This window comes from Salmo trutta, chromosome 13, assembly GCF_901001165.1.
Source record: "Salmo trutta chromosome 13, fSalTru1.1, whole genome shotgun sequence".
In the NCBI taxonomy this organism is placed as follows: domain Eukaryota; kingdom Metazoa; phylum Chordata; class Actinopteri; order Salmoniformes; family Salmonidae; genus Salmo; species Salmo trutta.
In genome coordinates, this window is record NC_042969.1 from 85741100 (window position 1) to 85759355 (window position 18256).

Consider the following 18256-nt stretch of genomic DNA (forward strand, 5'->3'; position numbering starts at 1 on the left):
TTTCGCTACACCTGCAATAACATCTGCTAAACATACACTACCGGTCAAAAATTTACAACACCTAATCATTCAAGGGATTTTCTTTATTTTTACTATCTTCTACATTGTAGAATAATAGTGAATACATTAACACTATGAAATAACACACATGGAATCATGTAGTAAATGTAAAAAAACGTGTTTAACAAATCAAAACATATTTTATATTTGAGATTCTTCAAATAGCCACCCTTTTCCTTGATGACAAGTCCATATTATGGCAAGAATGCTTCACAGAGTTCAAGTAACAGACACATCTCAACATCAACTGTTCAGAGGAGACTGCGTGAATCAGGCCTTCATGGTCGAATCTCCGCAAAGAAACCACTACTAAAGGACACCAATAAGAAGAAGAGACTTGCTTGGGGCAAGAAACACGAGCAATGGACATTAGACTGGTGGAAATCTGTCCTTTGGTCGGATGAGTCCAAATTGGAGAGTTTTGGTTCCAACCACTGTGTCTTTGTGAGACGCAGTGTGGGTGAACGGATGATCTCCGCATGTGTATTTCCCACCGTAAAGCATAGAGGAGGAGGTGTGATGGTGTGGGGGTGCTTTGCTGGTGACACTGTCTATGATTTATTTAGAATTCAAGGCACACTTAACCAGCATGGCTACCACAGCATTCTGCAGTGATACGCCATCCCATCTGGTTTGCTCTTAGCGCGATTATCATTTGTTTTTCAACAGGACAATGACCCAATGACCCAACACACCTCCAGGCTGTGTAAGGCCTATTTTACCAAGAAGGCGAGTGATGGAGTGCTGCATCAGATGACCTGGCCTTCACAATCCCCTGACCTCAACCTAATTGAGATAGTTTGGGATGAGTTGGATTGCAGAGTGAAGGAAAAGCAGCCAACAAGTGCTCAGCATACTGTATGTGGAAACTCCTTCAAGACTGTTGGAAAAGCATTCCAGGTGATACTGGTTGAGAGAATGTTGAGAGAATGTCAAGAGTGTGCAAAGTTGTCATCAAGGCAACTGGTGGCTATTTGAATAATCTCAAATATAACATATATTTTGATTGTTTAACTCTTACATCTAGACGTTCCGCTAGCGGAACACCTGCTCCAATATCCAATGATGGGCGTGGCGCAAAATACAAACTCCTCGAAAATCCGAAAACTTACATTTTTCAAACATATGACTATTTTACAGCATTTTACAGACAAGACTCTCCTTTATCTAACCACACTGTCCGATTTCAAAAAGGCTTTACAACAAAAACAAAACATTAGATTATGTCAGGAGAGTACCGAGCCAGAAATAATCAGACACCCATTTTTCAAGCTAGCATATAATGTCACAAAAAACAAAACCACAGCTAAATGCAGCACTAACCTTTGATGATCTTCATCAGATGACACTCCTAGGACATTATGTTATACAATACATGCATGTTTTGTTCAATCAAGTTCATATTTATATCAAAAACCAGCTTTTTACATTAGCATGTGACGTTCAGAACTAGCATTCCCACCGAACACTTCCGGTGAATTTACTAAATTACTCACGATAAACGTTCACAAAAAACATAACAATTATTTTAAGAATTATAGATACAGAACTCCTTTATGCAATCGCGGTGTCCGATTTTAAAATAGCTTTTCGGTGAAAGCACATTTTGCAATATTCTGAGTAGATAGCTCGCCATCACGGGCTAGCTATTTTGACACCCACCAAGTTTGGCCCTCACCAAACTCAGATTTACTATAAGAAAAATTGGATTACCTTTGCTGTTCTTCGTCAGAATGCACTCCCAGGACTTCTACTTCAATAACAAAAGTTGGTTTGGTTCAAAATAATCCATAGTTATGTTCAAATATCCTCTGTTTTGTTCGTGCGTTCAAGACACTATCCGAAGGGGGACGAAGGGTGACGCGCCCGACGCGTTTCGTGACAAAAAAAATCAAAATATTACATTACCGTACTTCGAAGCATGTCAAACGCTGTTTAAAATCAATTTTTATGCGATTTTTCTCGTAAAATAGCGATAATATTCCGACCGGGAGTCATTGTTTTCGTTCAAAGACTGATAATCTAAAATGGACTCTTCACGTGCTTGCGCTCACCCGTCTCATTGTTCTCAGATCGACCACTTACCAAATGCGCTACTGTTTTTCAGCCATGGGCTGCAAAGTCATCATTCAACGTTCTGGCGCCTTCGGAGAGCCTATGGGAGCCTTAGAAAATGTCACGTTACAGCAGAGATCCTTTGTTTTGGATAGAGATGACAAAGAAGGCCAAGAAATGGTCAGACAGGGTACTTCCTGTACAGAATCTTCTCAGGTTTTGGCCTGCCATTTGAGTTCTGTTATACTCACAGACACCATTCAAACAGTTTTAGAAACTTTGGAGTGTTTTCTATCCAAAGCTTCTGATTATATGCATATTCTAGTTTCTGGGGAGGAGTAATAACCAGATTAAATCGGGTACGTTTTTTATCCGGCCGTGAAAATACTGCCCCCTATCCATAACAAGTTAACACTTTTTTTGGTAACTAAAAAGTGTTTTTTTTTTATTTGTGCTATTTTCTACGTTGCAGAATAATAGTGAAGACATCAAATCTATGAAATAACACATAATGAATCATGTGGTATCTAAAAATGTGGTAAACAAATGAAAAATATTTTATATTTCAGATTCTTCAAAGTAGTATAAGAATATTTTAAAGATAAATACACAACGCAGAAGATGAGAGGACAATACAGAACAAGAGGATGAGAGGACGCAAGAGTACTAACGATCAATAGGGAATTATCAATGGAAATAGTTGATTTTCAACATCTGTTTAAAATCTGTGGAACGTCTGTCCTGGACTCAGAGCTACGTGTGCCACGTTTTCATTGGTCTGTCCATTGAATCTGGAGCAGGATACTTGTTATTTGGCCATTGGACCAGTTGTACTGCATGGACTTCTGATTGGTCAACCACGGGCTATAGAGGGGGTTTAAGCATGACATCCTGTTACTTTGTTCTGTGGAGAAAAACTGAGGACAGGGGAGAATGAATATCTACCATCTACCTCCAAGCATAACATCTGTGATTTGTGATTTGTCCTTTTCAAATAAATCTATTTTTCTCCCCCTGATTTGCTTTGGGGTCTTTGTTATTGAAGAGTAACATCAACTGCTAACAGTAGCCACCCTTTTGCCTTGATGACAGCTTTGCTCACTCTTGGCATTCTCTCAGCCAGCTTCATGAGGTAGTCACCTGGGATACATTTCAATTAACAGGTGTGCCTTGTTAAAAAGTTAATTTGTGGAATTTATTATTTCTTAATGCGTTTGAGCCAATCAGTTGTGTTGTGACAAGGTAGGGTTGGTATACAGAAGATAGCCCTATTTGGTAAAATACCAAGTCCATATTATGGCAAGAACAGCTCAAATAAACAAAGAGAAACGACAGTTCATCATTACTTCAGGACATTAAGGTCAGTCAGGTCAGATTAGGAAGGAAGAAGTGCTGTTCGCTCGATTGTGCTTTAGGACATTGTACATTGAACTCGTCATTACATCTGGTTGGCAAGCATGTGAAGGGTATGTGTCTGGAGTGTATGGTCGATGAAAATGGTGGAGCATCTGTTGTTATATTGTTGTAAGTATGTTGAAGGGAGAGAAAGATTGAAGTGTAGGGTCATTGAGGTTGGACTGCGTTGGTGGGTGGGGGGGTTGGAAGGTATTTTGGAGATGGGAGGGCAGGGGAAGCGTCTATTAGAAGTTAGTACTGGGTTAGGTAGGAGGATGTTCTGTTATAATCTCCACCCGGCACAGCCAGAAGAGGACTGGCCACCCCTCATAGCCTGGTTCCACTCTAGGTTTCTTCCTAGGTTTTGGCCTTTCTAGGGAGTTTTTCCTAGCCACCGTGCTTCTACACCTGCATTGCCTGCTGTTTGGGATTTTAGGCTGGGTTTCTGTACAGCACTTTGAGATATCAGCTGATGTAAGAAGGGCTATATAAATACATTTGATTTGATTTGAAATTTGATTTGATTTAGAAATGTTGTAAACCGTGATTGACCACACACTCCAGAACAGTAGGTGGCAGCATGCACCTTTAACGTTTGTTTGCGGACCGCCAATTATATCATAGAAGAAGAAGAACAAGGTAAAGGGGCAGAAGACGGAGCCACATCTGGGGGTACGGTGAACATCTGATGAATCCTCTGATGACTTGTTTCTCAAAGCAACCACAACACAACAAAGTAACCAGCTGGATCCCAACCTACCTATTCAAGCTACCCAGGTCAGCTGTGTTTCACATGGCTGTAGTAAAACCTTCCTGGCCATCCAGCTAGTTCTGTGGACCCAACATTTCAACAGAGCCAGCGTTTATTTCAAGGGTCATGTGATTAGTATAATAGTATATCCTCAAATGGAGTAGAACAGTGTTTCGGTGGGAAAAGGTCTGGCTACCTGGATCACTCTTGGGAAATATTTCAAACATCAGCTGCAGAAGCGATGTTTTGTTGTTCACTGGCTGACGCTGGTGCCAGACCAGATAAGTGATAATTTGCCTCATTACTGAACAAAATCCGTTGCCACGGACACCCTTTCTGTGTGTGTAACAAACCAAAGGTCAGAATGGAATCAACGACATCATTTATTGGTGGAGATGAGCCAGAACCTGAGAAGGAGGGTGTGTGTGTGTGTGTGTGTGTGCGTGCGTGCGTGCGTGTGTGTGTGTGTGTGCAGTTTGGAGCAGACGTCCGTCACTCCGCTGACATTTGACGGGTCTTGTGTGGACAGGAGGAATGTACCTCAGTCAGCCATTACAAGTGCTGAGTCTTTTCTAACCTCACTAACCTCGCATGCTAAGAAATCTCAGAAACGTGCTTAAATACTTAGTTTAGTCTGTTTATTAAAGTTGTAGTGTGGAGTGATGTGTTAATACAGCCTGGTCTCATAGATTAGGCGTAACATAGTAAAATCTAAATGCGGAACAGTCAAAGTGGTATGATATGTTTCATTTGGTATGGTTACATAAGTCAGAAGGTTACTAAAGGAAAAAACTAAATGAAGGTGGTTGGTTGGAATGGATGAGTGTGTGTATAACGTGAACTTCTAGTAACCGAAAGATTCCGTGTTAGAATTTTATCAAGGACAACTTTAGCTAATTAGCAACTTTATAACTACTTACTATTTTTCTGCTGCTTTGCAACGACTTGGCCTTTTAACTAACCCTTACCCTAACCTTAACCCTTTTAACCTAACTCCTAAACTTAACCTTAACTCCTAACCCCTAGCTTAGCTAACATTAACCACCTAGCTAACATTAGCATTAGCGACCTAGCTAACATTAGCCACAATAAATTGGAATTTGTAACATGTCATACGTTTTACAAAGCCGTAACATTTTGTATGAATTGCAATTGATAACATATAGGGCAAATTGCAATTCGTAGCGTATCAAAATAATTGTAATTCGTAACATATTATACGAAACGGATGAATGTCATCTATAAGTGAATACATACCATATGAAAGGTAACATATCATACTAATTGGAGTATCCCGGATTGACATTCACTATGTTACGTCTACCCCTGAGTCCAGGTTAGTTTATACCCTGCTGGTGTCAGGTTAGTTTATATCGTGCTGGTATCAGGTGAGTTAGTGGCCCTCAAAATCCCTTTCCAAAATACCTCCAACACGGTGTAGGCCTGAAATTGTACCTTTAAGATTCTGTTTTGTGTTGGGGCCATGTGGAAAAGCTATTCCTGATCTGACTGAACAGGCTGCCAACATCAGTAGCTGTAGTAACCTTACACTTTCAAAACATAGGGTAGCCTGCACGTTCAGGGTGTGTGTTCAGGAGCTAGCCTGACAGGCTGCCATTCTAAACGCACACACACACACACAAATATAGAGACCACCCGAAAGGTCACAGAACCCTAAAAAAAGATTCCTAATCCTTCAGCACCCCTTTATCTCTCTAATAGAGATGGTCTATCCCGTGCAGGGGTTAAAGTTCAAAGCTCATCTACTGCTCTTTCCACCCCTAGGATCCTCAACGGTCCATGTCCCGGTCCAAGTATTTCACGGTATTTGGCACATGTGACAAAAAAAGTTTGATTTGATTTCTGATGTGTTGTTCCTTCTTTTTCCGTAGTGTATTTCTGTATTGTTTCAGTGATTCACCATAGTAAAAGTGTAAGGCTCAGGTTTTCTGTGTCTCTATGTTTTTGGTTGATAAGTTTCTGAATTTCTTTCTTAGGTTTTTGCATTCTTTATCAAAACATTTGCTGTTGTTGTTAATTTTGTAAGGTTGTCTGCTTGAAATTTTTAGATTTCATAGGGAATCTGAGAAGTAAAATATACTGTTTAGGTTTTCTACTGCCAAGTTTACACCTTCATTATTACAGTGAAACCTTTGGTCCTGTCACGGGCGTCGTAAGGATTAGACCAAGGTGCAGCGGGAACGTGTATACTCATCTTTATTATTATTAAAAGAAGGACAAACAAAAGAAACACGTATACAAAACAACAAACGACACTCAACAGTCCTGTCAGGTGCACAGACACAAAACAGGAGACAACTACCCACAAATCCCATTACAAAAACACCCCTATACATAGGACCTTCAATCAGAGGCAACGAGGAACAGATGCCTCCAATTGAAGGTCAATCCAATGAACTAAACATAGAAATAGATAGACTAGACTGAACATAGAAATACACTAACATAGAACATAGACCAAAAAACCCCGGGAACACATAAAACAAACACCCCTCTTACATAAGTACATAGCCCAACAAACCCCGAACCACATAAAACAAACACCCCCTGCCACGTCCTGACCAAACTGCAATAACAAATAACCCCTTATACTGGTCAGGACGTGACAGGTCCAGGAAATTGTCTAGAAGGGATTTAATTTGTTGTTGCCTAATTGTTTTTTGGTAGATTTCCACACCATTTTCCTTCCATCTAAAGCATTTCTTAATATTATTCAGTTCTGTTGGCTTTGATGCCTCATGATTGAGCAAACTCTGTTCAAGTAGACTGATTTTGCTGTGATCTGATAGGGGTGTTAGTGGACTTACTGTGAACTCTCTAAAAGACTCATGGTTGAGGTCAGTGATAAAGTAGTCTACAGTACTACTGCCAAGAGATGAGCTATAGGTGTACCTACCATAGGAGTCCCCTTGAAGCCTACCATCGACTATGTACATACCTAGCGTCTGACAGAGCTGCAGGAGTTGTGACCCGTTTTTGTTGGTTATATTGTCATAGTTGTGTCTAGGGGGGCATATGGGGGAGGGAATACTGTCACCTCCAGGTAAGTGTTTGTCCACCTGTGTGCTGAAGGTGTCAGGTTCTTGTCCGGTTCTGGCATTTAGGTCACCACAGACTAGTACATGTCCCTGAACCTGGAAATTGGAGAATGGAGAAGCTGTCATTGTTAAAGTATTAGGATTCTATTGGGGGAATATACAGTCGGAAGTTTACATACACCTTGGCCAAATACATTTAAACTCAGTTTTTCACAATTCCTGACATTTAATCCAAGTAAACATTCCCTGTTTTAGTTCAGTTAGGATCACCACTTTATTTTAAGAATGTGAAATGTCAGAATAATAGTAGAGAGAACGATTTATTTCAGCTTTTATTTCTTTCATCACATTCACAGTGGGTCAGAAGTTTGCATACACTCAATTAGTATTTGGTATCATTGCCTTTAAATTGTTTAACTTGGGTCAAACGTTTTGGGTAGCCTTCCACAAGCTTCCCACAACAAGTTGAGTGAATTTTGGCCCATTCCTCCTGACAGAGCTGGTGTAACTGAGTCAGGTTTGTAGGCCTCCTTGCTAGCACACGCTTTTTCAGTTCTGCCCACAAATTTTCTTCGGGATTGAGGTCAGGGCTTTGTGATGGCCACTCCAATACCTTGACTTTGTTGTCCTTAAGCCATTTTGCCACAACTTTGGAAGTATGCTTGAGGTCATTGTCCATTTGGAAGACCCATTTGCAACCAAGCATTAACTTCTTGACTGAGGTCTTGAGATGTTGCTTCAATATATCCACGTAATTTTCCTTCCTCATGAGCATCTATTTTCTGAAGTGCACCTGTCCTTTCGGCAGCAAAGCACCCCCACAACATGATGCTGCCACCCCCGTGCTTCATGGTTAGGATGGTGTTCTTCAGCTTGCAAGCCTCCCTCTTTTTCCTCCAAACATAACCAATGGTCATTATGGCCAAACAGTTCTATTTTTGTTTCATCAGACCAGAGGACATTTCTCCAAAAAGTACGATCTTTGTCCCCATGTGCAGTTGCAAACAGTAGTCTGGCTTTTTAATGGCGGTTATGGAGCAGTGCCTTCCTTGTTGAGCGGCCTTTCAGGTTATGTCGATATAGGACTGGTTTTACTGTGGATAAAGATACTTTTGTGCCTGTTTCCTCCAGCATCTTCACAAGGTCCATTGCTGTTGTTCTGGGATTGATTTGCTCTTTTCGCTCCAAAGTATGTTCATCTCTAGGAGACAGAACGTGTTTCCTTCCTGAGCGGTATGACGGCTGCGTGGTCTCATGGTGTTTATACTTGTGTACTATTGTTTGTACAGATGAATGTGGTACCTTCAGGCGTTTGGAAATTGCTCCCAAGGATGAACCAGACTTGTGGAGGTTTACAATTTATATTCTGAGGTCTTGGCTGATTTCTTTTGATTTTCCTGTGATGTCAAGCAAAGAGGCACTGAGTTTGAAGGTAGGCCTTGAAATACATCCACAGGTACACCTCCAATTGACTCAAATAATGTCAATTAGCATATCAGAAGCTTCTAAAGCCATGACATAATTTTCTTGAATTTTCCAAGCTGTTTAAAGGCCCAGTCAACTTAGTGTATGTAATCTTCTGACCCACTGGAATTGTGATACAGTGAATTATAAGTGAAATAATCTGTCTGTAAACAATTGTTGGAAAAATGATGTTAGAGCCGATTTGGACATATTTGTATAAAAGACAGAACATTCAGAGCTCCATGTATATTTGTGTAAATATGAATGTATATGATGAAATATTAGGTACATACCTTTATGATTTATATTTACCTGATTGAGATGTATTCACTTGTTGTTAGTGTAACTTAGTTTTTGTTCCCCCCTCTTGCCCATTCATTGTACTGCAGTAAGTGTGTTAGGATAAAAGCAGGAAGTTGGGCCTTTGGGGGGAGGAGTCCTTGCTAGACGCGGGAGCGGTATAGTTTTTTGACCATACAGACATACAGACAGGTCATATTGTGTATTTTCCATATCAAGTAACCTATGTTTTAAGTTGATTGGATATTCATTTTCCTGTTAGATATAAGAAGAATAAACATTTTTGTTGCACCATATCCCTGGATCACATTGAATGTTTGGCTTTTTGGAAACCTTGAGTGTGGACTGTATGCGTACCAAACAACCCCGCTTCAGGCTTGGGCAGTGGCTATGGTAAAGAGGAAAGGAAGCCACTACAATCAAGTCAAAAAACTCCGTGAAGGATTGCTATCGGAAGGAAATCTCCGGTTTTGGACACACGCTGGATATTGTTCTATTTGTAATTGCATTCATACCATAAGGACAGCTCGCTTGGAAGGACTTGAACTCCTAGAATTCGCCAGCCGTGAGTAACCACTGCGAATGAATGAGCTGCCCTGTTCAATGCGTTCGATTGATCATGCATATTATGGAAGCGCAAATGTGCTTATAATTGGAATGTTTGATAAACTTGGGAATGGAATTCAAAACACAGCGCTGTGAAAACAATTAAGAAGTTTAAGTTTGGGTAACACTGAGATCCTAGGCACAATGTAACCTAATCATATGTCTAATATTTGGCCTAAAGTAGAAATGCAATGCATCCACGCAACGAATGATACTGCGTGTTCAAACTTCATTAAAGGGACAAAACGTATAAATGGATGAAATGTTTAAAACGCAACTAAAATGCCGAACTTGCACATGTTCAATTCAAAATGGGTCAATATGCTGAAATGGATGACTGTGTTTTAAAGCATTAAAGGAGGTCTAAAGGGGCATTATGTTTAACAATCAAACCAACAACTGTGTCATTGTAAATTGAGTGAACTAAAAGTGAATGATGGAGGATGAAATCCCAAATAAGACTCCACTGGAGAGGGCAGAGGAGCATCTAAATTCACTCTATGCAGCCCGGAGAGGCAAACTTGGAGTGTGTACACGCAAAATGAATGAAATAAAAGTCCTTCTTGTTGATGGAGGAAACATTGAAACTGTGAATGAGAGTCTTGAAGCATTTGATGCTGTTCTCAATGACTTTAAGAATGCTCATGAATCTGTGCTAGAGCTGGTCACAGAGGAGGAACAAGAACAGGAGAGCATGAACTATTATCAACCAAGAATGAGAACTTATGAACATTTCCTGAAAGAGGTGGAAATATGGAAAAAAGCTGAAGTTGAGCCACAAACGCTCATTGAACCACATGACAGCATTTCCAATGTGTCAAAAACATCAAGTAAAACAAAGTATTCTAAGACGGCTTCCTCAGTGACCTCTGTACGCCTAAAAGCTGAGGCAGAACGAGCAGCTCTACTAGCTCGCCAAGCATCATTACAGGACAAGCATGCACTGGAACTGGAGAAAGCTCAACTGAATGTTAGGATGGAGAAAATGGCACTGGAAACGGACATAGCAGCATATAATGCCAAACTGAAGGTCCTGGAGAGTGTTGAGTCTACTTCTCAATCCCATGCTGTGGCAGCCCATTTACTAAGCCAAGAAGATGGAATGAACTCTTATTTTGAGAACCAGGTACCTGAGGTCTATGTGGAACCTGAACCATCACCTGTTGAGTTTGCTGCATTAGGTGCAGTTCCAAAGACCCCACTACAAAGGGTTTTACAACAACCGACAACAAAGCCATCAAAACCTATTCAGAGGACAGTCATGAACCACACCCTTCAGCAGCCAACAGCAAGGTCTAGCAATCAACACAGAATCAACACTGCGGGTATCAGCGATAATACCAGCCATGATAACCTCTCTTCTGTCATGCAAAGGCAGAATGAAATTGCTGACCTTCTTGTACTACAGCACAAACAGGCCACACTCCCTGTTAGGGAGATACCTATGTTTGACGGTGATCCTCTGAACTTTAGGCCATTCATGCGTGCATTTGAACATGGTATAGAAGATAAGACGAGCAGTCACCAGGATAGGCTCTATTACCTGGAACAGTACACCACTGGTCAGCCCAAGGATCTGGTACGTAGTTGTCTGCATATGGAAGCCAGAAGAGGCTATGCAGAGGCTAAGAGGTTGTTAAAGGAACACTTTGGCAATGAAATCAAAGTCACCACTGCTTACATGGAAAAAGCTTGGAACTGGACAAACATCAAACCAGATGATGGAAAGGGACTGGGTGGCTATGCACTCTATCTTAGAGGTTGCTGTAATGCCATGCAAGACCTACAGAACATGGAAGAGCTTAATCTTCCCTCCAACATAAAGTTGATCATGTCAAAACTTCCCTACAAACTAAGGGAAAAATGGAGGTCTACGGCATGTGATATTTTAGAGAGAAGACACCTGAGGGCCCAGTTCAGTGACCTTGTGACGTTCATGGAAAAACAGGCCAAAATACTGCAGGATCCGTTGTATGGAGATATTCAAGATCCCCTGTCCAACAAAAAGTTTTTAAAAACCAGAACAGAAGCTGACTTTAAACAGCAGTTCAAGTCCAAGAGTAGGGGAAGCAGCTTTGCCACTGCAGTAGCTGTAGTGGCAGATTGTGACTCTGAAAAACCTCTAAAAGAACAAACATTAAAAGTAAAGAGACCAGGCACCTACCCTTCTGACGCTCCCAGTATCTCATGCGTATTTTGTGCTGGAGAGCATTTATTGGTCGACTGCCAACAGGTGAAGGCACAGCCACATGAATCCAAGGTTGAGTTTCTGAGATCAAAAGGCCTTTGTTTTGGCTGTTTGATGAGAGGACACTTAAGCAAAGAATGTAAAAGAAGGATGACCTGTCAGAGCTGTCAAAGAAAGCACCCCACTATCCTGCACATTGAAGGAAGAGAGAGATTTAGATCTCAAACGGCAGATATGAGTGGTGTAGCAGTAAAGCGGGAGGAGACTGTCAGCAGTGCTCTTGTCTCACTGGAAGCTGGTGAAGATACCGGGGCCGGTACAGATTGTGCACTTGCAATTGTGCCAGTTCAAGTAAAGGTGGCAAATGGAAGCAAGTCTGTGTTAACCTATGCGTTTCTTGATTCTGGTAGCTCTGCAACATTTTGTACGGAAAGACTTATGAGGCAGCTGAATGCTAAATGCAGTGAGACTGAAATTCTGCTACGCACAATGGGGCAGGAGAGTCCTACCAAGAGCTTTGAGATATCTGGATTAGAGATTGGCAACGTGGAAGGCAACACATTTCTTGCATTACCAAAGGTCTACACCCAAAATAAGATCCCAGTGACAAGAGAGAACATTCCCACTCAGAAAGATCTCAAAAGGTGGCCATACCTGAAAGAGGTTCAGTTGAAGGAAATTGATGCCGACGTCGAACTCCTGATTGGCGTAAATGCTCCAAAGGCAATGGAACCCTGGCAAATCATAAATAGCCAAGGCAACGGACTGTATGCAGTGAAAACCATCTTTGGATGGGTGATGAACGGTCCTCTTAACAATTGTACCATGGCAGAAGAATCTGGATGTCCTACGGTGATGGCCAATCGTATCTCAATGGCCGACCTGGGGGTTCTTCTTGTAAATCAATACAACCATGACTTCCCTGAGAGAGAGTATGAAGAGAAAAGTGAGATGTCAGCTGAGGATCGTAAGTTTATGGAGATAGTATCAAGCTCCATAACCCTCAAAGACCGTCACTACTACTTACCGTTGCCCTTTCGCAACAAACAGGTAGTCCTGCCGAACAATCGTGACATGGCAAAGCAGCGGGCTCTAAATATCATCAGGAAGTTTAAGAAGGATGAAGGTTATGCTGCAGAGTACAAAGGCTTCATGGAAGAGATGATAACAAAAGGTTATGCCGAGAAGGTACCACAAGAACAGCTTCTCAGAGAGAAAGGCAAGGTATGGTACATACCACACCATGGCGTTCACCATAAGCGCAAAGGAACAATACGAGTGGTGTTTGACTGTTCATCATCCTATAAAGGTACATCTCTTAACAGTGAACTCCTTCAAGGCCCTGACCTGGCAAACACGCTTATAGGAGTCTTGCTAAGATTTCGGCAAGAGCACATTGCCATGATGGCAGATATCGAAGGAATGTTCCATCAAGTACGTGTCCATGAAGATGACTTAGACTTCCTGCGATTCCTATGGTGGCCGGATGGTGACACTAACAAAAGATTGGAGGAGTACAGAATGACAGTACATCTTTTCGGTGCTATATCCTCTCCAAGTTGTGCAAATTTTGCACTACGAAAGACTGCAGAAGACAACTGTGAGAGGTACGATGAAGAGGTGATTCAAACAGTCAAGTCCAACTTCTACGTTGATGACTGCCTCAAGTCAGTGGCCACAGAAGAACAAGCCATAGCTCTCACAAAAAACCTCATGGATGTGTGCTCTCAGGGTGGGTTCAAATTGACCAAGTGGGTCGGCAACAGCCGTGCTGTGCTGGCTTCTATCCCTGATGAACACAAAGCCAAGCAGATAAAAGAACTGGACCTGGACAGAGAAAAGCTGCCTGTTGAAAGAGCACTTGGAATCCGATGGAACATTGAAAGAGATGTGTTTACCTTCCGAGTCATTGTCAAGAACAGACCCCTTACAAGAAGAGGTATTCTCTCTACTGTCAGCTCTGTTTATGATCCATTAGGTTTCCTCGCCCCATTCGTATTAAAGGCAAAGCAAATTCTTCAAGTGCTCTGCAAGCTAAAGTGTGGATGGGACGAAGTCATCCCCGAAGAACACTCTATTTCCTGGAAGAGATGGCTCTCAGAGCTAGACCAGCTTTCCAGATTCCAGATAGACAGGTGTATGATGCCTGAGAACTTTGGTCAAGTCAAGACCGCACAGCTGCATCACTTCGGTGACGCAAGTGAGCAAGGTTATGGCACGGCAAGCTACCTTAGGTTCACAAACGGTATGGGAAAGGTCCACATTGCATTCATACTGGGGAAATCAAGGGTCACTCCACTCAAGCAGATGACGATCCCCAGACTGGAACTTGCTGCAGCAACATTGGCAGTGAGAGTGGACAGGATGTTAAGGTTGGAGCTCCAGATTGAACTTGAGGAGTCAACTTTCTGGACAGACAGCCAGTCTGTGCTAAAATACATCCGCAATGATACCAAGAGATTCCATACCTTTGTGGCTAATAGGGTTGCTATGATCCGTGACCTATCGAAAGCAAAACAGTGGAGGTATTTGAACTCCAAACACAACCCAGCCGATGATGCTTCAAGAGGATTACATGTTGAAATTTTCCTGAACTCAAAGAGATGGCGCAAAGGACCAGAATTCCTGGAGAAAACAGAAACACAATGGCCAAAAGTCCCCGAGGAGCTTGGCCCCATCCCTTCAGATGATCCTGAGGTGAGAAAAGACGTCAACGTAAACAGTATATGTGTGGAAGAAAAGAGTCCGACCAGCAAACTGATTGAGTACTATTCAACATGGAACAGCTTGAAGAAAGCAGTTGCCTGGATGCTGAAACTGAAGAGACTTCTTCTACAGTTAAGCCAGAAAAGGAAAGTTCTCACACAAACTGATCCAGGTTCAGATCAGAGTCTGACAAACTCACTGAAGGAACAAATTGACAAGTTCAAACTGACATTTGGAAAAGAAAGTCTGTCTGTGGATGACCTAGATGAAGCAGAAAAGGCCATCATTCGATTTGAGCAACGACAGCACTTTAAACAAGAAATTGCACTAGTTGTGAAAGGAAAACAATGTGCCAAGAGAAATGGCTCAATCTGTAAGCTTGATCCAATTCTTGACAATGGCATTCTGAGAGTGGGAGGAAGGTTAAGCAAAGCTGCTATGCCTACGGAACTAAAGAATCCTATGATCCTACCCAAAGACTCCTACATCTCCAGACTGATCTTACTCCACATCCATGAGCAGGTTGGCCACTCTGGGAGAGGTCACATGCTTTCTAGACTTCGCCAGCGATATTGGATACCCTGTGCCAACTCCTTAGCAAGGAAGATCCTTAAGAGCTGTGTCTTCTGCAGGCGGATGCAAGCTAGAGCTGGAGAACAGAAGATGGCCGACCTTCCACAAGATCGGGTGTCACCTGATTTGCCGCCTTTCACCCATGTGGGCATAGATTACTTCGGCCCCATAGAGGTGAAGCGAGGCCGCGTTCATGTGAAGCGGTATGGTGTGATCTTTACTTGCCTTGTGAGTCGAGCTGTCCATCTAGAAGTTGCTAGTTATCTGGATACTGATTCCTGCATCAATGCCCTGCGCAGGTTCATCTGTCGAAGGGGCCCAGTCACAAGTATCAGAACAGACAATGGCACCAACTTTGTTGGAACACACAGAGAGCTAGGAGAAGCTCTGAAAGAGCTGGATCACAACAAGATTCAAAATGAATTACTGAAGGAAGGAGTGACATGGTCATTCAATCCTCCTTCTGGAGCCCACCATGGGGGGGTATGGGAGAGGTTGATCCGACTAGTGAAAAAGATCCTCTATTCAGTCCTTAAAGAGCAAGTACTGGATGATGAGGCTTTGCAGACAGCCTTGTGTGAAGTTGAGGCGATCATGAACGACAGACCAATCACAACTGTAAAAAATGACCCTAATGATCTAGAACCCCTGACTCCGAACCATCTGCTTCATCTGAAAGCAAAGCCAGTCCTGCCACCAGGACTATTCCAGAGAAGCGACCTATACTCACGAAGGAGATGGAAGCAAGTACAATATATTACTGACCTCTTCTGGAAGAGATGGATCAGGGAGTATCTTCCACTTATGCAGGAGCGGAACAAGTGGAACAAAACTAAGAGAAACTTTAGTCCTGGTGACCTTGTGGTCATCGTCGACGACACCGCCCCTAGGAACTCTTGGCTAATGGGGCGTGTGGTGGAGGCTTTGCCAGGGGCCAAAGGTCTTGTCCGGAGCGTCATGGTTAAGACCAAGACCAATATCTTACAGAGACCTATCAATAAACTCTGTCTGCTCCTGGAGTCGGCGGAGTGAGAGACACACACACACACACACACATACACAGTGCTCCATCTTTGAATCACGTGCACCTCTGATTCGTTGATGTTGTACTCTTACATTCTTTGATGTCGTAGTCATACATTTTTTGGACGTCATACTCTTGACATTTTTGGAAGTTGAACACCTGAACACTTCAACTCAGACTGAGATCTACGGACTATTTTCCTATATGGCACCTTGTAAATTTGTATATAGCTATGAACTGTAATAGTGATCTGGTATAGAATGTTTTGTGTATTGGCTCTACGTTTGAATATTAAGTAATTGTTGTCCACTCAGTGCAGTTAACAATTAGGGGCCGGTATGTTAGAGCCGATTTGGACATATTTGTATAAAAGACAGAACATTCAGAGCTCCATGTATATTTGTGTAAATATGAATGTATATGATGAAATATTAGGTACATACCTTTATGATTTATATTTACCTGATTGAGATGTATTCACTTGTTGTTAGTGTAACTTAGTTTTTGTTCCCCCCTCTTGCCCATTCATTGTACTGCAGTAAGTGTGTTAGGATAAAAGCAGGAAGTTGGGCCTTTGGGGGGAGGAGTCCTTGCTAGACGCGGGAGCGGTATAGTTTTTTGACCATACAGACATACAGACAGGTCATATTGTGTATTTTCCATATCAAGTAACCTATGTTTTAAGTTGATTGGATATTCATTTTCCTGTTAGATATAAGAAGAATAAACATTTTTGTTGCACCATATCCCTGGATCACATTGAATGTTTGGCTTTTTGGAAACCTTGAGTGTGGACTGTATGCGTACCAAACAACCCCGCTTCAGGCTTGGGCAGTGGCTATGGTAAAGAGGAAAGGAAGCCACTACAAATGACTTGTGTCATGCACAAAGTAGATGTTCTAACCGACTTTCCAAAACTATAGTTTGTTGACAAGAAATTTGTGGAGTGGTTGAAAAACAAGTTTTAATGACTCCAACCTAAGTGTATGTAAACTTCCCACTTCAACTGTATGTAGCACACATTAGGACATTTTTCTCTGTTGAGATAATTTACTTATTCATTTCTAGCCAGATGTAAAATGTTCCTGTTTTGACTAATTTAACAGAGTCTCTCTCTCTCTCTCTCTCTCTCTCTCTCTCTCTCTCTCTCTCTCTCTCTCTCTCTCTCTCTCTCTCTCTCTCTCTCTCTCTCTCTCTCTCTTTGTCCTAAGGAAAACACTTTCACATCCCCTCTCTGTTTCTCTCTATCGCTCTGGCTCTTTCCTGCTCTGTCTCTCTATCTGACCTAAGGAAAATACTTTTACATCTCCTCTCTCTCTCTTTCTCAATTCAATTCAAATTAATTCAAGGACTTTATTGGCATGGGAAACATATGTTTACATTGCCAAAGCAAGTGATGTAGATAATAAACAAAAATGAAATAAACAATAAAAATGAACAGTAAACATAACACTCATAGAAGTTCCAAAATAATAAATACATTTCAAATGTCATATTATGTATATACAGTGTTGTAACGATGTTGAGGGAGTATTGTTGAGGGAGAATTGTTGAGGGAGTATTGTTGAGGGAGTATTGTTGAGGGAGATTTGTCGAGGGAGTATTGTTGAGGGAACATTGTTAAGAGAGAATTGTTGAGGGAGTATTGTTGAGGGAGTATTGTTGAGGGAGTATTGTTGAGGGAGTATTGTTGAGGGAGAATTGTTGAGGGAGTATTGTTGAGGGAACATTGTTGAGGGACTATTGTTGAGGGAGCATTGTTGAGGGAGTATTGTTGGGGGAGCTAGCATATTAGCATTTCACTGCTCGTTTTATACCTGCTTCGTGACGAATAACATTTGATTTGATTTGATTGATGTGATTTGATAAATCAAGTCCACTCCGAATACCTCTTCTCTTCCGGCGGCATCTTGGAGCAGCCTCTGGAATAAGTTAAATTGCCCTGTGGGGGTACGAACAAAGGATTCAATTTGGGAAAGTCATATTCCTGGTCGTAATGCTGGTGAGTTACCGCCGCTCTGATATCCAAAAGTTATTTCCAGCTGTATGTAATAACACAATAAAAAGTTCTGGGC